The sequence below is a fragment of the Heliangelus exortis genome, chromosome 3 (assembly GCF_036169615.1).
Source record: "Heliangelus exortis chromosome 3, bHelExo1.hap1, whole genome shotgun sequence".
NCBI lineage: Eukaryota > Metazoa > Chordata > Aves > Apodiformes > Trochilidae > Heliangelus > Heliangelus exortis.
In genome coordinates, this window is record NC_092424.1 from 5,640,415 (window position 1) to 5,665,990 (window position 25,576).

Genomic DNA, 25,576 nt, shown 5'->3' on the forward strand with positions numbered 1-25,576 from the left:
CTGAAATGCAGCTGAGACAGAAAGGTGATACCAGGGCTGCTGTGGGTGGCTTCAGATCATCCTCCTTCCTCTTGATTTCATCTTGGACATCAGTAGGTACCACATAGGGTGATGCAGAGGGATTCATTATAAATGACAAAAAACCCTCTTAAAGCAGAAGTTATTTGATTTTCAGCGTGCACAGATGGCTGTTGACTCACTTGAGAGGGGGAATGATGGAATTAGCAGACTGGCAGGAGCATGGAGATTCTCAGCATTAGAAAACACCAATTCACAGCCTGGATTGCCTTCTGAAGATTCTCTGAGCCACAGTGTAGTAATAAGAAATGCTTGTGCAGAGAGATGAGGCTTTCCAGCTGGGTATTGCCTCCTTGAGACTGCCAGCATGATCCAAAGATGTGGCTTGCTGTGGGTACTTGGGTGGGAGAGCTGGCAGCATCCCAGGGGGCTTTACAAGGAACAGCTGTAGGTCCCCTTCCTCAAGAAGATTTTTCTCTGCTCAGCTCAGCTTCTGAAGGTTTGGACTTGTGGTGGGGACTGTGTACAAAAGGAGCTACCCACAGATGATTCTCTAGTCACAGAAATGTCTTTTCAGGACAATTTTTTCCCAAGGTGACAGCCTCCTGAGAGAGCACTGCTCCACAGGGCTGCTTTGAGGTCAGAAGCCTCTGCAGTCCAGGGAAGTCCTGACCAGAGTTCCTCAAATTTTGGTGGCCATCCCACACCTCTACAACCTCCCAGTATTAAAATCATGTCCCATGTGCTCAGTGTTCCCTTCACAGTACCAGCTGGAGCAATAAACATTCCTATCTCCTGGATCTTTCAAGTCCAGCCAATGCCTATGAGTTAAAAAAAAAAACAAAAAAACAAAGAACAAAAACCACCAAACCTGCAAGTAACATCAGAGAACAAAGGATCTGATCATTTCTCCCCGCCTAAAAACCCCAAAAGGTACAAACATCAGTTTATTAATGAGGGACACTGCCCTTGATGTGCTCTCCAGCATCAGGGATGTTCTATCATACCATTCCCTAATTGTTTCCAGTGTTTGCTGTGAGTATTTTTGGCAGTTAGTTTGTCATGAATTGACACTTATTTTGTCAACCTATCTTCAGCAAAGCTGCACCTCCTCCCTCCTCACAGACCTGTCAGAAACAAAGATTACTCATTGCAGGTTTCCAAGAAGCTCCTGGAGCCAGCACTCAGAGTTTGCATAACAACCATTGTCACCAATCCACCTACAGCAGCTTAAAAATACAGATTTGAATGGGTGAAGAGGGGCTGGGAGTTCTCAGAAGGACGAGTCAGATTTGGGGTTTTATTAATAGAAATGGGGGCGTTCTCATGAGGACAAAAAAAAAATTAAAAAAACAAAACAAAACCCACCAAAATACACCCTCTTGTTATCTTAGCTGTCATCAGCAATCACCTTTTCAAAATCAGGCAGGGTAGATGCACACTGTTCCTGTAGATAAGCAAAGAGATAGATGAAAAAAAAACATGAAAGCAAGATGGAGAGCAGCAAGCACCAAGGATGGCACCTCAGGTCCTCCTTGAGCAGCTGCCTGCTTTATCCCTGCTGCCCTCTCTGAAGAGAGATCCATCATTCTGGATCTGTTGGTGGGTTGTTTTTTGGGTTTTTTTCTCTAATATGGTGCCACACATTTCATGTGACAATTTCCTGTGACAATTCTGCCTCACCACCACAAAAAAACCCTGCCCAGATCTCCCTCCTCCAGGGACAGAGTGATGGGGCAGGGATGGGGCCACCTCCTAACCTGGAGCCTGCTCACTGAAGGAGTCAGAGCTTCCCCAGGAGTTAAAACTGAAGCTGGCCCAGCTGGAAGACTTCCCATGGGATTGTTGCCACCTTTTCCCAGGTGTCAGGAGGAAGGACACAGGAAGCTTTCAGGGGTGGTCAGGAGTTTTAGGAGTTTTTAGAGCCCAGAGAACACCAGGGCCATCAGAGGCATCATCCAACCACCTTAAAAACTTCCACTCTGAAGAAACATCATCACTTGCAGTCATTCCTCAGCCAAATCCCCAGCCTGTTACGGGTTCCCCATTAACAAGAATCCCTGCAACTTTCTCAGCCTTGCTGTTTACACAAGCTCGAGCTTTCATACATAAAACTCTTAAATGAAAACATTAAAGAGCAGCTGGCGCCTCTTGGAAAACTCATAAAAAGTCTGTTTCCAAACAGAGTTGCTTCTATACCATAAATTTCTGCATTTCTCACTCCCCTTGTTCCTTATTTCTGGAGACATTTGCATGAAAACAGGAACTTTGTTTATTAAAGAGTTCATCTGCTCCTGCTGGTAATTTCCCACCTGAAGCCTGGATCCCCTGGGTATGACATCATAAAACAGGCTCTGGAAATGATCATGAAGTCACAAACAGCAGGTTAGGGCTCCACTCGGGGAATAAACAGCAAGCAGACAGAACCTCTCCTACTGCCAAATCCCCAGATCCTTATCCAGTTTTTTCCTGGAGCAATATCCCCACTGACTTCAGCAAGACGTTGACCAAAAATCAAGCTGCCAGCTTTTAGTGTTTCAGATGTTTCTCCCATCCTACTCCTGCTTCCAGACATCAGGGACTTTCCCCACGCAGCAGGTCTGGGACACCAGAAGCCCTACCCTAGTGTTGGTTCTCCCAGCACCACATCCTCACCCTGCAAGTAGAGGAAAACCCAACCTCACCCCTATATCAGTCCCTGTTAGTGGCCTCCTTTCTAATGAAGCCCCATGGAGCTGTGCTGGAGGCTGGGAATGACTGAAGGCACCTGAGGATCAAGTATAAATATGTTTTCAGGCAGACTTTTAGGAGAGAAAGATCTGTTTCATGTGCAGAGGTAGAGAAAAAAAAAACACAGGAGCCAAAATGTCGCCTTGTGTGAGAAAGGGAAGGTGGAGCAAAGCTGTCTTTTATCAGGACAGATACAGCAACACTAATCAAATCTACATTTTTCACCTCCTGCTCCACAAACAGTACAAGCAAATGACTGTGAGCTCAGTGAGCTTCATTATATCTCTTTTCACATATAAAATCCCTCACACAATTAAAGCCCTCCCCTCCCATCACCAGGCACACACAGCTAATAGCAAGTACACAGACTAAATATTATTCTTTTTTTTTAAGATGATACCTGTAAATGAAGGTGCCATATTTGTCATGTGCTGGCTCTCTGCATGACACAGGATGTATCTGTGATGGGCCTCAGCATGAGTGTTGCAGCAGTGGAAATACTGATGCTACTGAACAGGCATCTGAGGACAGATGCCTGAAGATTTCCATACCCATGAATGTGGGATGTGGCCAAGCTGGAGAGGGACAGGGACATTAATACTGCGTGGAAAAGCTGGAGGCAGAATATGGGACTGATCAGATAGTCCTGAAAGGATTTCTTCAGTTCAACTTCACACTCCAAGCTTTAAAGCCTATGAATACACAGTGCTGCATCTTCATTTGGTGTTGAGGTCATAAGCAGGGTATCAGAAATACTCTCCATCAACCACAGGTGACATTTCATAGAATTATAGAATCATGGAATGTCATAGATTGGAAGGGACATTAGAGATCATCCACTCCAACTGCCCTGTCATGGGCAGGGACATCTCTTATGCTCAAAGCCCTATCCAACCTGGCCAGGGAGACAGCATCCACAAGTTCTCTGGGTAATCTGTTCCAGAGCCTCACCACCCTTTAACTGAAGAACTTTTTCCTAATATTTAGTATACTAGATGGGGAGGAAAAAAAAAAAAAAAAAAAAGAGATGTATTTACTCTTGCAAATAAAATCTAAATTCTCCCCTCAGTGAGATCACTGTCATTTGATTGATCACCACCCACCTGCTGCAGGGTGACTGCACTCTTCTTGCCTGATCTGGGTTGGGTTTGGTCACTGGGAGTCACTGGCCAGGGAAGAACAAGCCCAGAGTTCTCCAGATGCATGGCACAACCACAGGGCTCCCGTCCTCCTCTGGGACCACCACCGGGTCCCACATCCCCATCCTGCTCCCCCAGCACAGCCCACAGGCACCACAGCCTCCAGTTTCCTCCACTTTGGTCCATTGTTACAGGCCAAGCAACTCCAAGTGTTTTCCTTGGCACAAGTCAGCAGGTCCCATCGTGCCATACTTCCTCTGCACAGAATACATGTTATTCAACAGCTCTGATTATTTTGGAAAGATGTTCAGGGTTTTGGGTTTTTCTTTTTTTTTTTTTTGAGAAGAGGAGATTATATTGAAGCTGATTGTATTGGCTGCTTGTGCTTATTTTTTCTGGATGGCCCAGTACTCTTTTTGTATAAAATGTGAGATACAGTCCTGGGCAACTTTTCAAGGGAGGCACAATGCCACTGTCACATGCTCCTTGCATAATGGAGTTGTCACCCCTGTCAAGTTAAGCTTGCAAAAAAAAGGGAAATGCAAGCACTCGGGGGAGAGGTGTCCCAGCTCCATGCTTGGCCACCCCAGGGCATGCACAACCCAGTCACTAAGAATTTGGTCCAAAGTAAGTAACAGCAGGAAGAGCTGATAAAACTCTCGTGGCTACTGTTATTTATCCCTTTAGCACACCACCTGATAGCATAACTACAACCTGTCAAAGGAGGGTTGTTCTCATTTCTTGATGTGGGCTTTGAGGATACAGGCAGACAAAGAGTAAATATTTCAGCGCAAACCAAAGTGCCTCTGACTCATCATATCATCATCAGGTTTTCTGCCAGCCACTGGCTTCCTCCTCTTTCCTCAGCCCTTCCCTTAGGACAGTTCACTCCAGGAGCTCTGCATTTTCTCAGAAAATCCCTAATGTTCTTTATAAGAGTCAGCATTGTTCATTTGAAAGGGCGAGCGGGAGACCGGCCCTCCCTTGCTCTGCCTTCCAGCCCTTGTTTTTCCATTTCCTTACTTTCAAATCAGAGTGCAGCAAATGTTCAAGGTCTTCCTCCCACCTGCTTCTCCAAGGCAGTTTTTAATTAGCCATGATTTCCTTCTCTTCTCAGCTTCTCATTTTTTCCAGAGTCTCTACTATCAAACCCAAACGCCCTCCTTCCCTCTTTGTTATTCGAGACAGCTCCGCATCGCGCTGCTCATTCATTAGGACACTTCCACCCACTCTGCTGGGCCAATATTCTACACCTCTGCTCTGCATAAATGCTTTCATCTCCACATTAGCCCAGCTCTCACTTCCAGCAGCTGCTTTTTACTTTAGGATTGGGGTTTTTTTTGTTTGTGTGTTTCTGCAGCCCTCCACACCCCGCAGACCCGCTGAGGCTTTCCCCAAAGCAAGAGCTTTCCAGGGTGGAGGACAGAAGATGGCAACACAAATTAAAGTGGCTTGCTGGGAAGACAATTTGTTCCTTCCAGCATTAAATAAATAAATTATTTATTTAATTATCCACCCCTAATTCCAAGGATGAGGGAGAGGGGGGGAACCTCCCTCTGCTTACAGCCACAAAAATGACAACATCACCGCTATTAACAGTGAGAAACAGTGACTGCTCCTCTCAACACAACTCCCTTGCTCCCACGTTGCTTCTGACAAGGACTTCAAATTAAATTGAGAAGCTCTCTCCCCAGCCAACATGTTGGGTGAGCTCCCTGGGAGGGAAGCTGGGCTGTTGAGCATGACCAGAGAGGTGATGAACCCCCAGGATGCTGGAAGCCAGCGGGGACTGAGTCTCAGACCAAAAGCCACCCCTCTACACAAGGCAGGGCTCCAGGTGTATCAGATCTGAGGACTTTCTAGTCATTTGACAACATTAATTTGCCCCAACTGAAGCTCACAGACACAACCTTCCACCTGTATCTCCTCCTGGCTCAGCAACTGGCCATACTGGTCTTCTACCAGAGGATGCATGGATGGCAGGGAAGGGCTGACAACAGCCATGCCTGGATGCAGGAACCTACAGTGCACATTGCCTCATCTTAAGATACCCAAATGGTTCAGAGAAGAGTTTGGGTTTGGCTTTTGTGCATCTTTCCATGATACCAGTGAGGCAAAAATCCCAGCACAGTGGGAGAGGTCCAGGCGTCCCTGCCATGAGGACTGGCTCTGCTCAGGAGGGTGCCAGGCTGCCAGATGAAGGGATTGATGTGGGGTGGCTGAGACCAAAGGTGAGAAAAGCACATCCAGCAGACATGGCAGGCACACAGGAGGAGCAAGAGTGCTGCAGAGGGCAAGCCAAGCATGGAAAACCCAGAACCATGCAAGGAGAGGTCCAGATCTCCCATGGGAAGAGAAGGCTGAAGCCCTAACCTACAAGGACATTGACCCAAAGGCCAAACAAACCCCCATGAGATAGCAGTGGGAGGGCTGATCAGCCAAGCCAGAGCACACCACAGCACTGCTGGTACAGCATGGCCCAAAGCTCCCTCCGTGGAGCAGCTTGGGGTTGGCACAGTGTGTCCATGCTGGGCTCAGTCATGGCTTTTCTATTCCTGGCCTGGCTGCAGTCATCTAAATTTGACCATGTCATCTTTCCCCACTCTTGTGGCTTCTCTCCTGCTGCCCTGAGCTGTTCTCCACCACTCCAGAGACCCACAGATGCCTCCCACCTCCTGTTCCTGCTTCTCTGTCTCTGGCCTTTAATTCTCCAGACTCTTCTTTGCTCCTCACTTCATTTCTTCTCTTCCCAACGAGGATGCAGAAAGTATAAACAGATTAACCACTGGCAAGCCTGAAAGGGGTCCCATCTTTAAAAAACCCCACAAACTCACTGCAACCTGTGAGAGGCACACAGGGACAGGTCTCACCCTGAGGTATAAGGGTTAAACCTGCCTGGCTTTTAAAATCCTATAATATGTGTGTGCAGGGAGCTGTTACACTGCAATTTACTCCAAATTGATGCTCCATTTATCTATCCATAGCCTTGATATCTTGCTGCCCCTACACTCCTAAATCACTGTTCCTAGACTCTCCTCATTTCATTTTCCAGCTCTTCAAGCGAACTCTTTCACAAATGATCTCTGCAGATCTCTGCACTCTCTCCCTTCAAAATGCTGCCCCTGTCTCACCATGCAAACACATTTAGGCAGGGAGATGAAATGTCATGCCAGGAAAAGCAACCAGGATTGTTTTGGTACATGCAGTGGTCAGCATACCCTGCTGGAGAGCCTCCCAACATGTAATTAAACCACCCAAGCCAGATGAGTCCTGTTCCTTCCCTTGTCCAAACCACAAAGACAACAACATCCAACAACATCTCCGATGCCTCATAAATCCTGGGATCAATGTGGATACACTGAGAGGGAAAGGCTGAACAGCCACAGTGCTGCCCAGCAGTGCTGGGGCTTCCTGATGCTTGCAGAAGCAGTGATGTCCCTTGTTGGAATGGGCAAATATTGAGAAATCAATACTTGGCTGAAGGCATCTTCTCCAGATGCAATATCTGAGCTCTGCTTCTTGAACAGAGTGATGAGCCTGACCCACACCTGCTGAGATGCAGAAATCAGAGGAAAACCTGGGGAAAATGGAATCTGAACATAGCAAAAAGAGATGCTTACATACAACCAATAGCTACAGCACCTCAATCGCCTTCTTTTTACCTGCCTGCCATAGCACTTTGAAAAATATTTCTCACTTTGCAGGCTTTTGTCCTCCAGGTCAGAGGAGCAGAGCCATGCAGCACCTCCTGCTAATTCTCCTCCCATGCTCAGCAGTGAGTCTGCATTTCAAACCTTCAGTGTTCAAGCCCTCCCCAGGCACCCAGCCAAACCTTGCTCTGCTGCATTCCTGCACAGGCACCAGAATCAGCAAAGAAACACATCTGCCCAGGGCTGGCATCTTTGATTTATTGATTTCTTTTGAATAAATTGTTCCTCTTGCACATCCACCTCTCCCTTCCAAGGACACAAGATTTCCTCACTTCTCTGATGACTCCACCTTTGGTATTCCCACAAGCTTTGGGTCAGGGATCAGGTGCCAAACTGGCTGACAAAAGCTTCTCATCTGCTGGACGTGGCATTCAGAGAAACCAATGCACAGAAATGTCAGTGCTGCATTACATTCAGCAGTGGTTTCCAGAGATGCCAGGAAAGGCACCATCACACTTGGGGCTTTATTGACCTGTTCAGTAGAAACTCTGGTGCTGAGCATCCTTCTCAGTTCTCCACCCTCTGAGAGCAAACCTGCCCCTGGCCATGGGTGTCATACCAGGTATAAAGAATAAAAGTTTCAATTTTGCAGCCTTGACTTCCCAACATTTTTCATAGGAAAAAAGTAAAAAAAAAAAAAAATTAAAAAAAAAAAAAATTTAAAAATCGCCCCTGAGGTCCCTTCTGACAGTAAAGCTACCTCTCCCAATATCAAGGGATATTTCAGCCTTTTTGCCCTGCTTTTGCTGTTCAGGGTACTGGGAAGGATGGTGACAGGAGTAGACACACACACAGAAATGTTCCGCTGCTGGAGTTAAAAGGCAAAGCACAAGAAAGAACCAACTCCCTGAATGAGCACCCACAAATGAACTCACCAGATCCTTTTATCTTCAGGCACACAGACCAGCCCTGGATTTTTTTTTTTTCAATCTTGCCTCGTCCTGCTACTGAACCAGGCTTCATCCCTCACACAGCCCAGCCACCTCATCTCCTCTCTGAGCATCCATTTCCTCCCTTTTCCTTCTTGGTCCATATGAACTCATTTAGCACCTCTGATTTGCCTTGTTAAGGACTTTAAATCCTTCTCCTGGTTCTCACTTTTCCCCAGGCATTAGCAGCTCTTCTCCAGCAGTCTCATCAGAGGGAAAATGTTACCATCCCACCAGTTCCCTAACACCAACCACCTGGCAAGGGGCATTTAATATGACAACCTCACAGCAGAAACCAGGCCCCATACCAGTAAGATAAATTTTCCCAGTTCCTAACATCTGAAAAAGAGTAAGCCACATCTTTTTTTCTCCACCTGACCAATGTGGTAAGATTGAATACCTATTTAGGACAGATGGCAGTAGATTAACAGTGCTAAAATGGAAGCCTACAGATGTTTTTGCCACCAGTGTCTGAATAAAGCAGAGATTAGGACAAGGCTAGACATAGCTTGGATAAGGATCAGACCAAAGATATCAGAACTTTTCAAGTGCTTTGAATGTTTTAAGGTACATCCATCATGAACTGAAGACAGAGTGGGTTCATTTCTTGAGATATATTGGAAGTAATTTACAAAACTGAGCATGAAGATTGAAAGCACCATGGAAATGTGCTCTGAATGGCTGCACTATCCTGGCTGTGGAGGGAACTCAGCACAGGGGAAGAGGGGATATCTATGTATAAAACACATACAAATTCAGTTCAGAGATGGCTGTCTGGTTCCATTTTGGTTGTGGTGCTCCACAATGCACAATTCCAGGACATTCTGAAATGACAGCCTCTCTTTGATATGAAAACCTCTTTGTACTTTCATATTTCTGGTCTACAGAGTCCCTGCTTATAGCATTTCTCCTATGCATTAACTGCTTTTGCATATGACAACTCTTCCCAAAGCTGTCACATACTCAGCCTATCTTCCCATCACCATCTCCCTATGCAAATCATCTGTACTCCTCTCTTCCAGGTCCTGTTTCTGAAACATCCTCCTGTTTTTTTCCCCCTTCAGGGGTCCCCAGCAGGGCTTGCCTGGCCTGCCAGCTCCCAGAGCACATCTGAGTGCCATCCATCCATCCATCCATCCATCCATCCATCCATCCATCCATCCTTCCATCCACTGAACAGGCTGCTCACATGGAAAAAAAAAAAAAAAAAAAGCCTCACCATTTGGAGATAGAGCCGTCTCAAGTCATAAAATAAAAAGAAAAAAATAAATAGAATAAAAAGAAAAAAAAATCCCTACATTCATTTCCCCCCCCTTGCAGGCTGACTGCTTACTCAGCTGTTACACCACCGTGTAAAAACCTTTGCTCAAAGAGCTGTGGTAGAAAATAGCTGATCAGTAAGTCTGGAGTGTCAGAGCTGTCTGGGTAGGTGGAGGCAGTAACAGGAAGGCAGGAAACCCAGTCTGTGAGCCTGGGGCTGGGGGAGAGGAAACTGTCTCCATTCAGCCCAGAGATTGCAGGGCAGCACTGACAGCGAGGCTCAGGAGCAGCCAAAAGTCATTTTCCCTCTCCCTGGTTAATGCCTCCTGGTTTCTGGAGCTCAGCACCCTGGGGAGGAAGCGTGGGTTGGCCTGTGCTGAGCACTGCTCCTACCCTTGCAGCCCTGGGGAAGGGAGGCAGAAGATCTATAAACATATTTCACCCAAACGCCTGTGAAATAACCCAAATAAATCACCCTGCGAGGCTTTCTTTTTTTTAACAGTTAGCTGCTGCCTTTAACAATTAGCAGGATAACTTACTTGCATGTCATAAATTCACAGCTCACAACGACCTGTTATTATACTGACTTTTTCACCAGAAACCCGTGAGCTTTGGTAAATTTGTTGAATCAGACTCACCCTTTTCTGACAAAGGGTTCCAGTAGCTTGCAGCAGCCTGAAGGGAAATCACACAAGGGCTGCCTTCTCTTCCCAGCCTCCAATCACAGCTCTAGCATCCACCTCTTTGCAAGTCCAAACCCTGATTAGATCTGGGAATAGAACTTCCATGTGGAGCTGAGAGGGGAAAAATGATGCACCAAGGACTTGGAGGTAGCTAAACCCCTAGGAACCCCCCCTGACACCCTGCAGCTTTCAGTTTTAATCACAAATTATTTTCCTGTTGGCCCACGGTAAAATGAAAACAAGAAAAAGGAGGCTGACAAATTGGTGTGCATGTTTCATTTCATCCTTTTGGGGTTCTAGTTTTGATTCCAGGAAAAGCAAATCAGGAGGAGCTCAGAGGAAGCAGCTGCAGCCTGGTGCACCCCCAGGCAGTGGTGCCACACACACCCTGCAGTGTGTGCCAGAGGTTTCTGAAGGTGCCAGTGCCTCTGGCTGGCACCACTGGTGTGTTACACACTGCTGTGTCCATGCACACACTGCTACAGACATCACTGCACGTCACACATCCCTCCTCCTCCTCCCTGAGCTGTTCCAACGGGGAAATAAATCTCTTAAAAAAAAAAAAAAAAAAAAAAAAAAAAAAGCTTGTACCAGGCTAGGTCATACCAGGTGAGCATTATGAAGGAAATAAAAAGGAGGTTATGTTTGAACCTGCAGTTTCCACATGAGCTTGACCAAGCCATAAATGCAGAGCTCTCCCAGTATCCAGATGCCCAGAGGTGTGTTTGCCCCTGCCTGAGCAGACAAGCGCTTGCAGCCTGGCCTGGCACACCGCAGGCTCGCTGCAGATTAGGGATGAGGGATTATTTTTCAGTTTCCCAATCAGTAAACTAAGGATTTCACCCATCTCTCCATCCCTCCCACTGAGGTCCTCTGAGGATAAGATGAGTTATTTGAACATTTTGAAGGCTGGGAGTGCTAAAAGCCAGACGGGAGGGAGTGGTCTGGAGGAGAGAGGGAGCCGGGCGTGCGCTCAGCAGAGGAGTTGTTCCAGCTAATGCACCGAGAGCTCCCTTGCTCCCTGAAAAGCCACTCCAGACAATGCCTAACAGAGAGCACATGTTGTGGAGACTCACATCTTCTGTTTTTCCTGGAAAAGTGCAGAGCAGCAGTCTTGTGCACGCTGCCCAGGCTCTGACGGCTCAGAGCATCGCATCGCCTCCAACGCTTCTCACTTGACGGAATTTAGGTCCCACCTTCCTCATCCCTTTTCCTGTCTCTCTTCCCTGTGGCTGCCAAGGACAGATGTTTCCACACCCCTCGTGCTTTGGGGGACTCACAGCACATTGCAATTAGCACCTTACATCAGTGGGACAGAGTCCAGTCAAACCCCAATGGCAACACCGCATCAGCGGGCAAAAGCCCCAAAAAATGCGTAGCAATTATTTCTCTGTCCAGCATCATAAAACCAAAGGGGATGGCAAGAAGAAAGTGGGCACTCAACAGCACCCACCAGACTGTGGAGCTTGAAATAGAGAGCACATTATGAGAAGGCTGTTCTGGATACTCCATCTCTTCCCTAGTAGAGAAGGGCAGCAGGGCTGCATCAGTTTATTTGCATTTTTCCCACTAATCGAAGTTTCCACTGACATAAAATTATATCCTGTTAATATGCCACACTTTCATTAAAATAACATCACTGAAATTCCTTATATTTTTATTATAGAACATAAAGTGCACCGTCAAACCCAAAAAAGTCACTGCAAAATGAAATCCTGGAATGAAGGGCTGCGTTCCAACCTGATAAAAAGGGAACATTTTGAACAAAATTATTTGGTCTGTATATTTTTATAAACAAAACTGTAGCAACTAATGCGATCCTATAAAGATCACTTGTATTAAGAAAATCGTATTTTTGCAATAAAGAAAAATACTAGTTGGCAAAGTGTTCAGCTGGGTTTATTAGTGTCATTAAGAATCCTCCCACATTCCCTTATTTTTCAAGAGCTAGCGAGGAGGTGCGTTCAGAATTTCATTATTTGAAAATGAGGCAATAAATAAAATAAAAAATAAAGAGCAATTTGTACTCCTATAATGGCTTCCTCTCCAAAGCTTCAAAGCAGCTTACCAAAAAAAAAACCCAAAAAAAACCATCAAAAAAAAAAACCAAAACAAAAACCAAACCATGATTTAACCTCCCATCTTGTAATGTAGTTATTCCCTCTTTTTATAGCTGGGAAAAATATCTCTTGAGAGTGGCTCTGCTTATTTCAAATGTCTGTATTATGAGTGCCAAGAGCCTGATTTACCACTGTTTATTGTGCTCCAAATCAGTGACTAGGATAGGTGCTCAGTATTTCTAGGAAATAAAACTACAGGCACCTCGCAGCAGCTGTCCCAGACTGGAATCTGCTGGGGAGCTGGAGTGAAGCTGGGACAGTGGGAAACTCAAGACTCAGCTCCTAAATTTCCAGGCTCCAGGGTTCAAGAGGCAGAGCCTTTCACCTTGTTGTAGCCTTCTCCAGAAAAAACAAAGGATATTTCAGATGGTTTGTTAAGTGGGAATAAAGAAGCAGAAGCGTGGTCACAGCTCAGTTCTCTTGTGTCCATTTCACAGCCTCTGCGTTCCTGATGGGCAACATTTAAACATGCAGAAGAATTCCAGGTATTTAAAAGACTTCTTATTTTTAATGGCTTCTGGTGCCAAAACTGACAGACGTCTATGCATTTATGGAAAAGGCAGGGAAGCAGGGCTGTTTCTGGGGAAGAAACATTTCTTTCATTTCCTTCCCTCTCCAATGTCAGTTGATATTAATTTTAAACCTGGCTGGCTCTCCACAGTAAGGAGAGTGAAGGATCTTGTTCTTTCATCCCAAAAAAAAGTTTCAACTAGGTGCAGCTCCAATTTTAAAGCAACCCAGCCAAGACATTTAGTTCCCAAAAGGACCCAAAAGGGTTTTCCATATCAGATGTAGCAGACTCCTGGATCCCAAAGCCTCACTGCTTTATTCTACCAGTGACCCATATTTCATCCTGTGCTTCAGAGGAAGATGAAAGGCCTCCATAATGCATCCTAAACATAACCATATGGAAAAATCTTACAGCATCTAAAAAAGAAAAGCAAATAAGGTCCTATGGAAATACTAGGACACAATAGTGTTCATTTCTAAAATCCCAGAGGGATTAACTGAGCAATTATAATGTCTTTAATTTTCTACAGCAGAGAAGTGTTTTCTTGCTATATTCTATAGGCAGTGATAAGGAGGGCTTTTCAGCAGAGAAAGCACAGGAGAGAAAGAAAAAATATCCTGATGCCCAAAACTGTGAAAACCCAAATCCTTAAACTTGACAGTTTTTAAGGCAGATAGGCCAGGATCCAGTCTGTACCTTCAAAATTATATAATGACAGCAACTATAAAGATTCAGAACCAGCACAAGCACCAGTGAGGCCATTAATAATTGTAATAAACGCTGTCCTGCATGAGGAAAACACTTACCTGAGGAATAAAAAAAGTCATTTTAGAATATGTTATGTCCTCTGTAAAATTCCCACCGCATTTGTACAATGCAGCAGCAATTAAGCAGTAATTCCTCATCTCAGAACCAGGCTGTGATCCACCCTGTGTTAAGACATCAGGAGTGCTCAGACTGGTGCTGCTTCTCTTGGGCTCTCTTTGCCTTTGGGGCTCAGGCACCAGGGGCAAGGATTACCCCAGCACATCATATTCATGGCTGTGAGCAGGAGGAGGGAAAGCACATCTCCTCTGGCAGGAGTGAGCATGGTAGCATCTTCAGCATCACTGTTTTCCCTGGAGAAATGGGCTGCATAGGGATGGGAGAGATGTACCTCTCATCAGTCCTGCTGGGCCATGAGTCCTGCCTTGCTGAGCACTCCTGGCAGCCACCAACCTTTCAGTCACCCTCCTGCCCCTCTATCTCCATCTACCATAGGTCTACAGATGTAGAGCTGCATTATGAACAAATATACCAAACGTTTTTTTTCCTTTTTCTCCTTTCTTTTTTTTTTCCTTTCTTTTTTTTCCTTTCTTTTTTTTCCCCTTTTTTTTCTTTTGTTTTCCTTTTTTTTTCTTTTGTTTTTTTTTTCTTTCCTTTTGTTTTTTTTTTCCTTTTCTTTTTCTTTTTTTTCTTTTTTCCCCCCTGGTTCCTCTGGTTTCTTTTTTCCCCCTACTTTGCAGAGTAAAGGCCACAGAAAAGGGTTTGGCAAGTCACCACTTTGCTCCTTGTTTGCACAACTTCATTGCCCAAACCTCTCTCACCCCCCAGGTGAGGTACAGCTTTTTTTTTTCTGCCTTTTGATGAGGTTACTCCTTTTTTCCTTTTTTTTTTTTTTTGGAGAGCCTCACAGACCTGCACTTTGCTGCCGAGGTAATGCCTGATGTTCCACACTTCAGGAACCAGCCCTGCTTGTGTAATGATACCCAAACAACTTAGGACTGTGTCAGGCCAGGGAAAAAACAAGCCTGGAAGCTAAATGAGAGAAGATTAAAGCAAAGCAGCAGCCTGGTTTTTAATTGCGCCTTAGAATTTCTAATCTGGTTAATGGCCCTTCCAGCCCATCTTGTGTAAAGAAAGGAGCATGTGGCATGCACTGAAGGAGGATCAACACTGACACACCAACAGATGCGTTTATTGGCACAAGAGACTGGGTTAGGGTTTGGACTGTGTTTTTTTACTTGTTAGCTAGCCAGCAGCAACTTGCTTTTTTGGAGAGGAAGGGAGGGATCAAACAATTGCTGCAGAGGGATATTAGTTCCCTGGCACTTCATCTTCTTCCATTACAGATTCTTTGCTTGAACAAGAGACAATGCTGCCATTCCTTCCTCCTGACTCACTGGCAATTCTTTATCCATCTCTGTTTTGCTGCTTTGGAGATTTTTTTTTTTTTTTTTTTTTTTTGGCTGGAGTTTGATCAGCCCCAGCCTGTCCTTTTATTCTCTCTCCACGTTTCCAGCACTTCTGTCTCCTTCACCACTTCCCAAAGTTTCTCCATGCAGGGGGAGTCTGTGAGTTAACCAGAAGTTACATATATCCAGCTGGATACCAGGCACTTTTGCTCACCTGCTTGAGGAACACCAGGAGTGGGTGAGCATCCCAAGCACCCTGGCACAGGTGGCCAAGTGCTCAGCAAAAAGGTGGGAAGTGGCTGCCTGCTGGGAGGGACACAGCTGATGTTTAACAGCACCTGGATGAAAGCCCTTTCCCCAGCAGCCTTTTCAGAGGGCTCACAGGAGGGGACAGGAGATATTCAGGACAACCAAATTCTAGCTGGTTGGAAGTGGTGGATTGCAAAAGCTACCAGAGGGTGGTGGCCAGGACACTGGGGATGATGTCCCCAAGCAGGGGTTGCCATGGGAGCTGTTGCTTTGATGGTTGAGTGCTGCTGGGGGTGTGTTGGGCCCTCCTGCCAGCCTCGGAGGTTTTTGGAATCCAAGCAGCAGCCAAGCAGATGCTGACTTGGGATCCTGGGTGCATCAGGAAAATGGCAATGGGATCCTATGGTGCAGCAGGAGAAGGGTGGCCAGCTAGGGAGGTTCTCCTTCCCCTCTATTCTGCCCTAGTGGGACCACACCTGGAACATTGTATCCAGTTTTGGGCTCCCCAGTTCAAGAGAGACAGGGATATACTGGAGAGGGTCCAGCAGGGAGCTATGAGGATGGTTAAGGGACTTGAATATCTCTCCTATGAAGAACAACTGAGAGAACTGGGGCTGTTTAGCCTTGAAGAAAGAAGGCTGAGAGGGGATCTTACAAATGTCTATGAATATCTGAGGGGTGGGTGTCAAGAGGAAGGGGCCAATCTCTTTTCAGTGATGCCCAGTAATAGGAAAAGGAATAATGAGTTTAAGTTAGAGCATGGGAAGTTCCACCTTTACTGTGAGGGTGATGGAACAGGCTGCCCAGAGAACCTGTGGAGTCTCCTTCTCAAGAGATTTTCCAAACCCACCTGGATGTGTTCCTGTGTGACCTGTCCTGGGTGATCCTGCTCTGGCAGGGGGATTGGACTCAATGATCTCTAGAGGTCCCTTCCAACCCTAACATTCCATGAGCCCATGATTTGCACACCCACTCCTCTTGCCCAGCCCAAAGTACCCAGGCCAGGTCCTCTTTGCCATCTCACCACATTCCTGCAACACAGCCAAGTGAAATGAGATAAAGATTTGTGGCAAAGCTGGACCCACAGCCCTGGGAGCCTTGCAGCAGCTCCACAAAGAAGATGGGCAGGAACTTTTTGCTCCTGTGTCCCAAATGTCATCACAAGGTTTTGCTGACTTCTGAGCAGAGTACAAGCCCTGGGAGAGGTTGCTGGTGGTGGTTCCCCTATCCACACCTGTAGGTTGTTGGCTCAGGGTGTGAACAGCAGCAAAAGCACTGATCTTATCTTCAGTCACAGTCCTGCTTGTATCTGAGCCCAAACCCAATAAGAACCACTTGCCACTGAGGTTGAGGAGCAAACAGCAGGGCCACAAGGAAGAATTCCTTTGTTTCCTTGTGCCAGCCATAGGTAGGCACCTGCAGGATGAGCAGGATGACAGTGGGAACAGGAGGCCTCCATCTTCTCCTGGTGTCCCATGGCACTCACAATACCACATGTGGACAAGCTCAGAAACAGACACTTTCCTTGAGACTGCAAAATTATGGGGTTTGAAAAGCCCCAAAATGCTGATTCCTCCCTCAGTGGGGACTCAGTTCTCCAGAAATGCAAAAATATTCCTTCCAAAGCCTCCCTAGCAAACATGAGTCCATCAGGGAGAAAGGATATGCTGGACAGTAAGATACTGTAACCATCTGTTAATGCCATTTGGGATGCTGTTGAAAGAATTTTGGAACAACCGTGAGACTTTTTGGATGCTCAAACACTGAATGAGTCAAAAAATCATCTGTGTCCTACAGGGAAACATTTCAGAAAACAAAGCAATTGGCTTCTAGCAACATGATGTAACCTTGGTTTTTCCTCCCCTTATTGTAAGTGCATCTCTGGGTGTTTGCTTTTAAAGCTGTATCCATTAATAAGGTGCCTTTCTATTTATTTAGAGATATGTCAAGCAAGGAGTGCTTATCCGTAGCTCCAGGCAACCCAACAATTTTAATACATAAACAGCCATCTAAATGAGTCTCATAATTGTCCAACAAAAGCTTCAGCAACAAAGAACCCCATATGCACACCGTTTCTTCTCAGGGTACCCAAAATTCACCATCCACTTTAGCAGCCCAGGAGAATAAATAAGCTTTCCAGGGGAAGCAGTTCAGGTTATTACAGATCAAATGGAGGAACAAGTTTTTTGCCTTTTTTTTTTAACTCAAAAAAAAAAAAAAAAAAAAAAAAAAAAAAAAAAAAAAGCAGCCCCAAAACGGAAAAACATGGGCCAGAATTTCAAGCAAGCTGGGCACGTTGCCTGCTTAAATTACACTTACATGCAAGTGCATGCAAATGTGTCATTTCCCTGGTCATTTGCCTGAACTGCATCCACGTTTTCCTCAAATGCCTCCTTGAGCAGGACAGGACACGCAGCAGCCCTTCAGAAATCAGAGCCTGGGCAGGCTGGTGGGAACAGAGGAAACACCTGCATTCCTCTGCAGCACAAATGCAGCCAAAATAATGATGAGTCTGAAAGAAGTCCAGCCCAAGGCAAAGGTCAGGGGGCTGGGATTTTGCAGAGCTGAGGGGACTGGATTCTTGGCAGAGGGGAGCTTTGTCCCCTTGTTGCTTTTACATCTATGTTACTGTGCAAGGTGGGGGGAAAAAAAAGAAAAAAAAGGCAAATAAAAAAAAGCAAATGGTTTCAGCTCCTGCTGCAGTCTCTAGATGGGTGACTAAACACTGCTGGCTACAGCCCAGCCCCATCAGAGCCTGCTGCTCTTAGCTTTAACCCTTCCAGAGAGACAAGGGGCTGTGGAGCACTTCAGAGCTGCCTGTTTTGGGGGACAACGGGGTTTCATGGTGATGCCTCCTTTTTCACAGCCTTTCTTCACAGTGCCAGCCACTGCTTCAGGCCAAATCCTGCTTTCCCTCACCGCTGAAAAGCCAAAAAATGCACTTGTCAAAACCTTGCAGGCCCTTTTCCACAAATCCCCTCCCATGAAATCCTGATGATGAGGTTTTGGCTGGCTGGGGAGGCCCTGGTTTCCCCCAGGGAGATGCTGATGCTCTCCCAGCTGAGCATCACCCACCCCACGTCTGGGAGAGCCATGACAGAGGGACCACAGAGGAGGCAGCAGGAGGAGGCTCTGCCTCCCAGCTGGAATTCTCTTTGCCCTTCCTGGCTGGGGGTTGATATGCAAAAAAATTAGAACAAAGCACCACAAAAGAGAAGGGGAAGAAAAACCTCGAGTTCAGTCTACAAGCCTTGATTTTTTTTTTTGATTTTTTTTTAAATCCTCCCTCCCTCCCTCCTTGGTCTGATGCCCAAAGGAAAAAATAAAGTGCTTGGCTGGGCTGGTTGGTGTGAGTCCCTGTTCCTCCCTTCCTGCTCCCTCTCTGCAGCTCGAGAGGAAAAGCATCTGAAAGGCTCTCGGGGGGCAGTGCTGAGGATGTCTGCTCTTCCTCCACTCGTGCCACTCTTCCTCTTGTAGCTTTTCCTACATCCAAAGAGGAAAAAGGCAGGACTGTCTCCCACCCCCAGGTGCCTCTCTCTCCAGGAGCACATTCCCATTCAAAACAAGCCTGCAGGGCACTGAGTTTGTCCCTGAAGGTCCCTGCTAGCTTGAACAGCCCTGCTGGCTCCTGCCTTGGGCAAGGTTTCAGTTTCCCTGTGGCTTGATGACGTGATTTGGGCAGGATTTATGAGGCTTACAAAAAAGCACAATTAAATCTAATGGGCAACGGAGGGGATGTTTTTGGTTTTTTTCTTCCCCCCCCTCTCTTTTCATTGCTGGCTTCTAGGACCAAGGCAATGAGTTGGCAAAAGTCTGCTGTGTTAGCTGGAGCCTGGATTTCTAGCCAAAAAACTTTGCTCCGGGTCTAGCGAAGATAATTTCCTAAAGTTTTAAAAAATATTTAAGTTTACTGAGAAACCTTTGACATTTCAGTTGAAGAGAAATCAACATATACAGGACCTGATGGGCCAAAGCCATCTCTGCTGTGGCCATCACCACAGCTGCCGCCAGTGAGGAATCCAGCTTGGGTGGATGTCCTGGAAGGTAAGGTGGGTAGGGAGGAGAAGCCTGGGTGGGACTGAAATATCCCCTCACCTTCCACAAGGAGAAGAGGAATAACTCTGGAAATGACAGAATACCCAGCCCCAAGCATAGACATACCCAAACTCAACAGGCAGGAGCACAACCTCCCATGGAAACCACACATGCTGGGAAAGATGAAGCCTGCATCCCAGCTTCGCTCTTTGACTCCTGCTTAATAAACAACAACGGGGTGACCTGGAACAGTGTCAGCTGTGTCATTTCAGGTGAGAGGAACTTGTGTTTTCTAGGTACCAGCTCTGTAAATCCCCAAGGAGCACGCTGCCAATGCAAGCAGGGGTCATGGTGTGTTCAGCAAGACACGTGCACACCGACAGCCACGTACACCCAGGCAGATGCTTTTTTCTCTCTCCTGTGGAAACTTAACTTCAGATCTCGTGGCCTGAATTTTTTTTTTCCTTGATCCAAAACAAAGGGCAAACAGCAAGGCTTTGTTTTCTCTATGGATAAATGGAGGTGTTAGGCTTTCCAAAAACATCAGCAAATTCTGCATGTCCATGCTGCACCCTGCCCTCCCTGTTGGGTGCCAGAGCGTCCTCTGCGGATGTCAGCTTGCTGGGATTATTTACTTATTTCTTACTACATTACCAAAGGAGTGAGAAAAAAACCAAACCAAACAAAAAAAACCAAACCCTCCTGACTTGCCCAAAGAGGAAATGAAAAGGGAAACTTTGAAATCTCTCATCCCTCCAGAAAGCCCCTTGGCCGGGTACAAATGTGGTCATCTCAACCGCCCGCAGCGCTCGCTGTCCTGTCAGACTTTGCACGGCCTCCATCCTCCTATCAATAAGGAAGTACAATCACTTAACCACAAAGCCAGTTTCTTTTCTGAGCCCTCATGTTGCCTCAAAAGGTTTTTAAAGAAGATGCTTTCCTGTTTTTGAAACCTGTGCATCCGTATGGCTTGCAGGTTACTCAAACAACCTTATCACTTGAAGCAACGCTGGCATGAATTTCAAAACTCCTCACTGTGCTGCTCCCCTCCCCTCTCCACACATATCTATTTACTCACAGGGAGCCTTATTTACAGTATCTTCTTGCCAACTGCTGACACAGAGGGAAAAAAAAACAACCTAAAAAAAAAAAAAAAAAAAAAAAAAAAAAAAAAAAAAGCCCCGGTTACACATTAAGCTTTATCGCTGAAGCATTCATGGCAGACGGTGTCCAAACAGAGTTAACTGCCTGACCTGACTTTGGGTAAGCCACACACAAGAGGGGAATTTCTATCACAATCTGCTTGCACAGGCAGGGCTGGTTTCACACCCCCCAGCCTTTTCATCTCCTCCTCACCTTCATCTGGGCTAAGGAGGCTTTTCAAAGAAAACAGGGTTTTGTTTTCAGAAAGCGGAGGGAAGCAGAGCTGGTTCCTTGTTGAGCCCATTAAAGGAGGAATTACCAGGAGGAGATGGTCGCTGGTAAATGTAAGGCATGGAGAGGGCTGCCTGATGTAATACCAAAATTCCATGTGGCCTGCAAGTCAAAACCAATTCTTCTGCTGAAAAAGGGAAAATGAAGACGACTGCTGCACAAGAATACGCTGTGCAGAGGGTCTGGAAAATCCAGAAATCAGCTTCAGGTCTGCCTGTTTTGCACAGCAGCTTGGGAAAGATCTGCCAAACGTAACAGTTTCATTTGACAGTCATCTTCTGGCTTAACTTCTGAGCTGGCTGGTGGCCATCTCACATTGCATGATAAATGCCTGCAAAATTAATCATAAACTCCTTGCCTGGAACTCCCAGTGCTGCTCTCCTGAAGGGTACCTGCAGCCTGCTCCAAAAGCCTGCCAGCAGCTCAACTTCTGTTTTCATTAATGGCCCTGCTGGCAAGGGAGGACAAACTGTCACAAAAACAACCCATGAACTTTATTCTTTCACTCCCGCTTCTGCAATCTGCTGGATGAGCCATTTACCTTTGCCTACACTTCAGGGCAGCCACATGATAGCAAAGTACCCAGGCACTTATCTCCTCTTCACACTTTGCAGCCTTTCCTCTCACAGTTAACACTTGGCTTGTCAAGAGAGCAGCATGGTCAGGCCCAGAAAAAAAGCAGAATCCAGAGATGCTCTCAGATTAATACACCCCAGTCCTTCCTCTTCAGTAAATTTGGGGGTGCAGGAAGGTCCCCACGCTGCAATACTTTAGATAGACATTTGCAGGGGGGACTAATAAGAAAAGAGACAGAGAGGATTTGGTGTTTGTGAAGAGCAGTGGCTGGCAAGCCCTGCCAGGGATGCACAGGGCATAGAGTGGGACATCCATCCCTGTGCATGTCCAGTTCCTGCCATTCCCTGGATAAATCACCTCCTGCTCTGCTGTCCCCGTCTGTAAAACAACTTTCTCCAGCTGTTCCTATGGGAAAAGCTTCCATGCCCTGTGTCTTCTATCCCCCATGAACCTGGGCAGCCCCCAGCCCCTCTGAGCACACCTCACAGCCACTGCTGCACTGCCAGCCCCAGGCATTCCTGCAAGGAAGCAGCCACCAAATCCAGGCTGCCAGCTCTTTTCCATGCAATTAACACTGAATGGTTCACTTGGAAAAAAAAAAAAAAGAAAAAAAAAAAAAGTGAATTGCATTCCTGCTATGTTAATTAGTTCCTGCCATACCGTGCTCTTCTTCCAATAGATTAAATTGAACTGATCATGCAAACACCCCAGTAAAATAACAACAACCAAAAAAAATCAAGCAGGATTTAAACATCTCCAGAAGAGAGAAAGAATGTATTTTTCTAACATGTCTAATAGCAAAACACAAAGGAATAAAATAAATGTGATTAAAACCAGAGATAGCAAGCAGCACGCGTTTTATTGGTGCATTTTCATTTCTTACTCCTTTTTAACAAGGATAAAAATTAACTTGTGCAACCTCCCCCAGGAAGTGAGTGGATCTTTGAACTCTGCCATCTGGCTAGTGGAATCTGTATTTTCGTCGCCTCGGGTTAGAGGTTAATCCTGCCAATTTTTATTCTTTGTAGAGGTAGCTGGCCTCGCAGCAGCTTTTATAGTCTCTGTCACAGAGAAGATTGCTGCTGAGCAAAACACACGCTCAGGATACCCGTGTCACAGTGCTGAGGACACTGAGCAGGGAAAGAAAAGAGGGAGGGAGGGAAAAAAAAAAAAAAAAAAAAAAGGGGGGAGACAGTTCTGGTTAATCTAAAATTATCCTTTTCATTACAAGAGAAGATGTTGCAACATGTGCTGGAGAATTTGCCTTGCGTTGCAAGTCAACGCCGAGAGGAAGGCCAAGCCTTCCCTGCTCATGGTGGAAGTCGAGCCCAAGCATGCCCAGCAGCTGGGGAGCCCCACGTGATGACAACAGCATCCAGCTCCATCTGGTGATGTTCTCCCAGCCCCCCCGGGCACTTTTCCATCTAGTCTTGCAAGCAGCTGGATCAATTTACTCTAAAGCCTACGGTGCGTTGCACAGGCACAGACTGAAATTATTACTCATGGAAATCCCCTCTGTCTCGGTGCTTTGAACAAGGAATCAGGTAGCTTGCAAGCTCCTGGCAATTAATAGCCTTTGGTCAAGGGAGAAGAGTGCAAACATGCTGGAAGTGATGGGTTTCAAAACAGCTTGCTTAGTTTTAGTAAATTAAAGGGAGTGGGTGGTTGAGGTACACAGTAATATTATCCAGCACAGTGTGGTCTTCCTTGACGTCAGCAGGACATTTTATTTTTTCCCCTCTCTTTTTCTTTGCTTTTCTCCTGAAAAGAGGCCCATGGAGGTTACCTCTGTGATAGAAGTGGGGCTCCTACCACCCGGAGGACCTTCAGCTTTCCATCAACAAAGCCAGGGAGCAGACTCTACCATATTGCGAATGAGCAGCACCGAAATACATGCAAGTCATTTCAGAGTGGGAGTAAAAGCTGTTGGAAACAGCAATCACGAGGGCTTGCAGTACATATTGCTCTTCAGGGTGTATGATTAACCATTCCAGCTAAGACAACACTTTTTTCCTGTGGCTAACAACACATCCTCATCTCAGCTTGGGCTTGAAATAGAGAATTTGACCGCGTCCCCTCCCCACAAGTGCTGTGCCCATCCCAGCATAGCTCTGTGGTGTCTGTGACTGTGTTTTCCCAGTCTCACTGAACACATCATTTTCTCTGAGGCCCCCATTCTGTAGGCTGGAGGCATTATGCAGTAGCTGCCAGCTTTGCATTGAAAATATGCAGAGAAGTTCAGCAGAAAAATTTTGCCACGCTTACAGCAAACGTTTCAAGCTGGGATTTCTGAGCACGTGCAGGTGTGCACTTGCAACCTTCCCATGCACTCATTATTTGTATATTCATGACTAAATAAAAGGTGGTTGGAGAGCAAACAAAAGGATGCACAGCACTGAAGTGCTGCAAGTAGGAAAATGGACCCAGCCCAGGCCCAAAGATACCACCTTCCAGGCCGAGCCTAACACTACAGTGCTCACATTTTCTGTGTAAAAAACCATGAAACACAGAAAATGTTTAGGCCAGATTTTTTTTTTAGGGTTGCAGAAGACAAAGGGGACTTCTTTTATAACAAAAATGTGTACTGAAGCTGCTGTGCCAGGTTCTGACTCAACACAGACACATGCATGCTTCTCAAAGTGGAAGATTTTTTCCAGTAATCAAGTGGACTGAATGAGCTCATCATGACCCACTGAGCAAGTTTTCTCAGTATTCATTCTGAGCCAGAAAACAGCTTTGATGGGTGTTTGCACTCATTTGACTTTTCCTCTCTTCCCAAACTTTTGTTCCTTTCATGAAACACCCTTTCCATTAGGCTCCCCTTGGTAAAAGGATCAATATTTTTTCCTCTGGGTGGCCACAGGGCTTAAGTAAATATTGCTGAAGCATGAAAAATCAGATGTGTTAATGAAATTATACTGCAGGCGTTGTGGAGCTGCAAGATCACCAGGGCAGGCAAAGGAAAAGAGGACTGTCCAGGAAAGCAGACACAGTCATTTCACAAAACACCACAAAACAGACAGTACATCCTTGTGCAGGAGGCTGAGGGGAATGTGTGAAAGTGGAAGACCATGACTCACTGCAAACAAATTATGTGATCAAAGACCATGGCACATTCTCCTTGTCCTTCCATATCCCCATCTCCTGATTTCCTTATGGTCACCCATGCAGCCTGCTGGCATTCTGCCTGTTCTGAGGGGTGTTTTGTGCTCCTTGTTTAAAGCTGAGCTATGAAACTTCACATGCTGCTGCTATAAAGGTTGAGGAAAAGATCTTGAACAAAGTCATCTTTGGCAGGAGTAGCTACGATTCCCTTGGGGCCACAGCTACAGACTGAGCTTTCCTGCAAACACCTCACCTCCTTGTGTGCCTCCTTTCAGGGAACAAGTTGCATATTTCTACAGATAAATGTTGCACTTTAGCCTTTTCTGCAGAGCTGCCTGCTGAGGTCCCTTTGGCAAGTGTTTTTTGAGATTCAATCACAATCTTGATCAGTGAGTTTTGGAGGAAAAAACTGGAAGGACTCAATAGCCATCCCTCCGGAATGATGCCTCAGCTTGGAAGTGCCACTGGATCCAGGGAGCTCACACCTCCACATTGCCACTCCTGAGTTTTAGCCACCAACCTATGCTCCCTTCTTCTTGCAAATGGGGAGTCCTTATGACTTTACACAGAAGCAAAGACAATCACACTCTGGACTTTGAAAGCAAAGGAGTGAATACATAACTCAGCTTAGCAGCACTTTCATTCAAAAGAAAACACTCTCCCCTTTTCACACCCAACAGGCACAGCTCAGAAGGGCAGTCTGCTTTTTTCCACAGTCTCACCAAAGTGTGAGGCACCCCTGAGCTCTTCCTCCATGGCTTCAGGCTCTCTGACTGAGCATTTTTTACAACCCAGCCGTGGTTGCCACCACCTGCAGCAGGATGTGCCCGTCCACAGCAGATGAGGTTGAAAGGAAATCCACAGGCTTCTCCAGTTCTCATTTTCAGCTCTGTTTTGGAGATG

At 46.1% G+C, this 25,576-nt stretch overlaps 1 long non-coding RNA gene across 2 annotated transcripts in view; it reads right to left on the minus strand.

Annotated features, from left to right (window-relative positions):
* Positions 1-25,576, minus strand: part of LOC139793993 (uncharacterized) — a 101,746-nt gene that overhangs the window by 47,794 nt on the left and 28,376 nt on the right. The window contains exon 1 of one of the 2 annotated variants that reach the window (XR_011724906.1): positions 19,685-20,461. The exons of the other annotated variant lie outside the window; for it this stretch is intronic. This is a non-coding gene — a long non-coding RNA (uncharacterized lncRNA). Of the gene's footprint in view, positions 1-19,684; positions 20,462-25,576 lie in introns of those variants that run through there. 2 annotated transcript variants of the gene reach the window in all.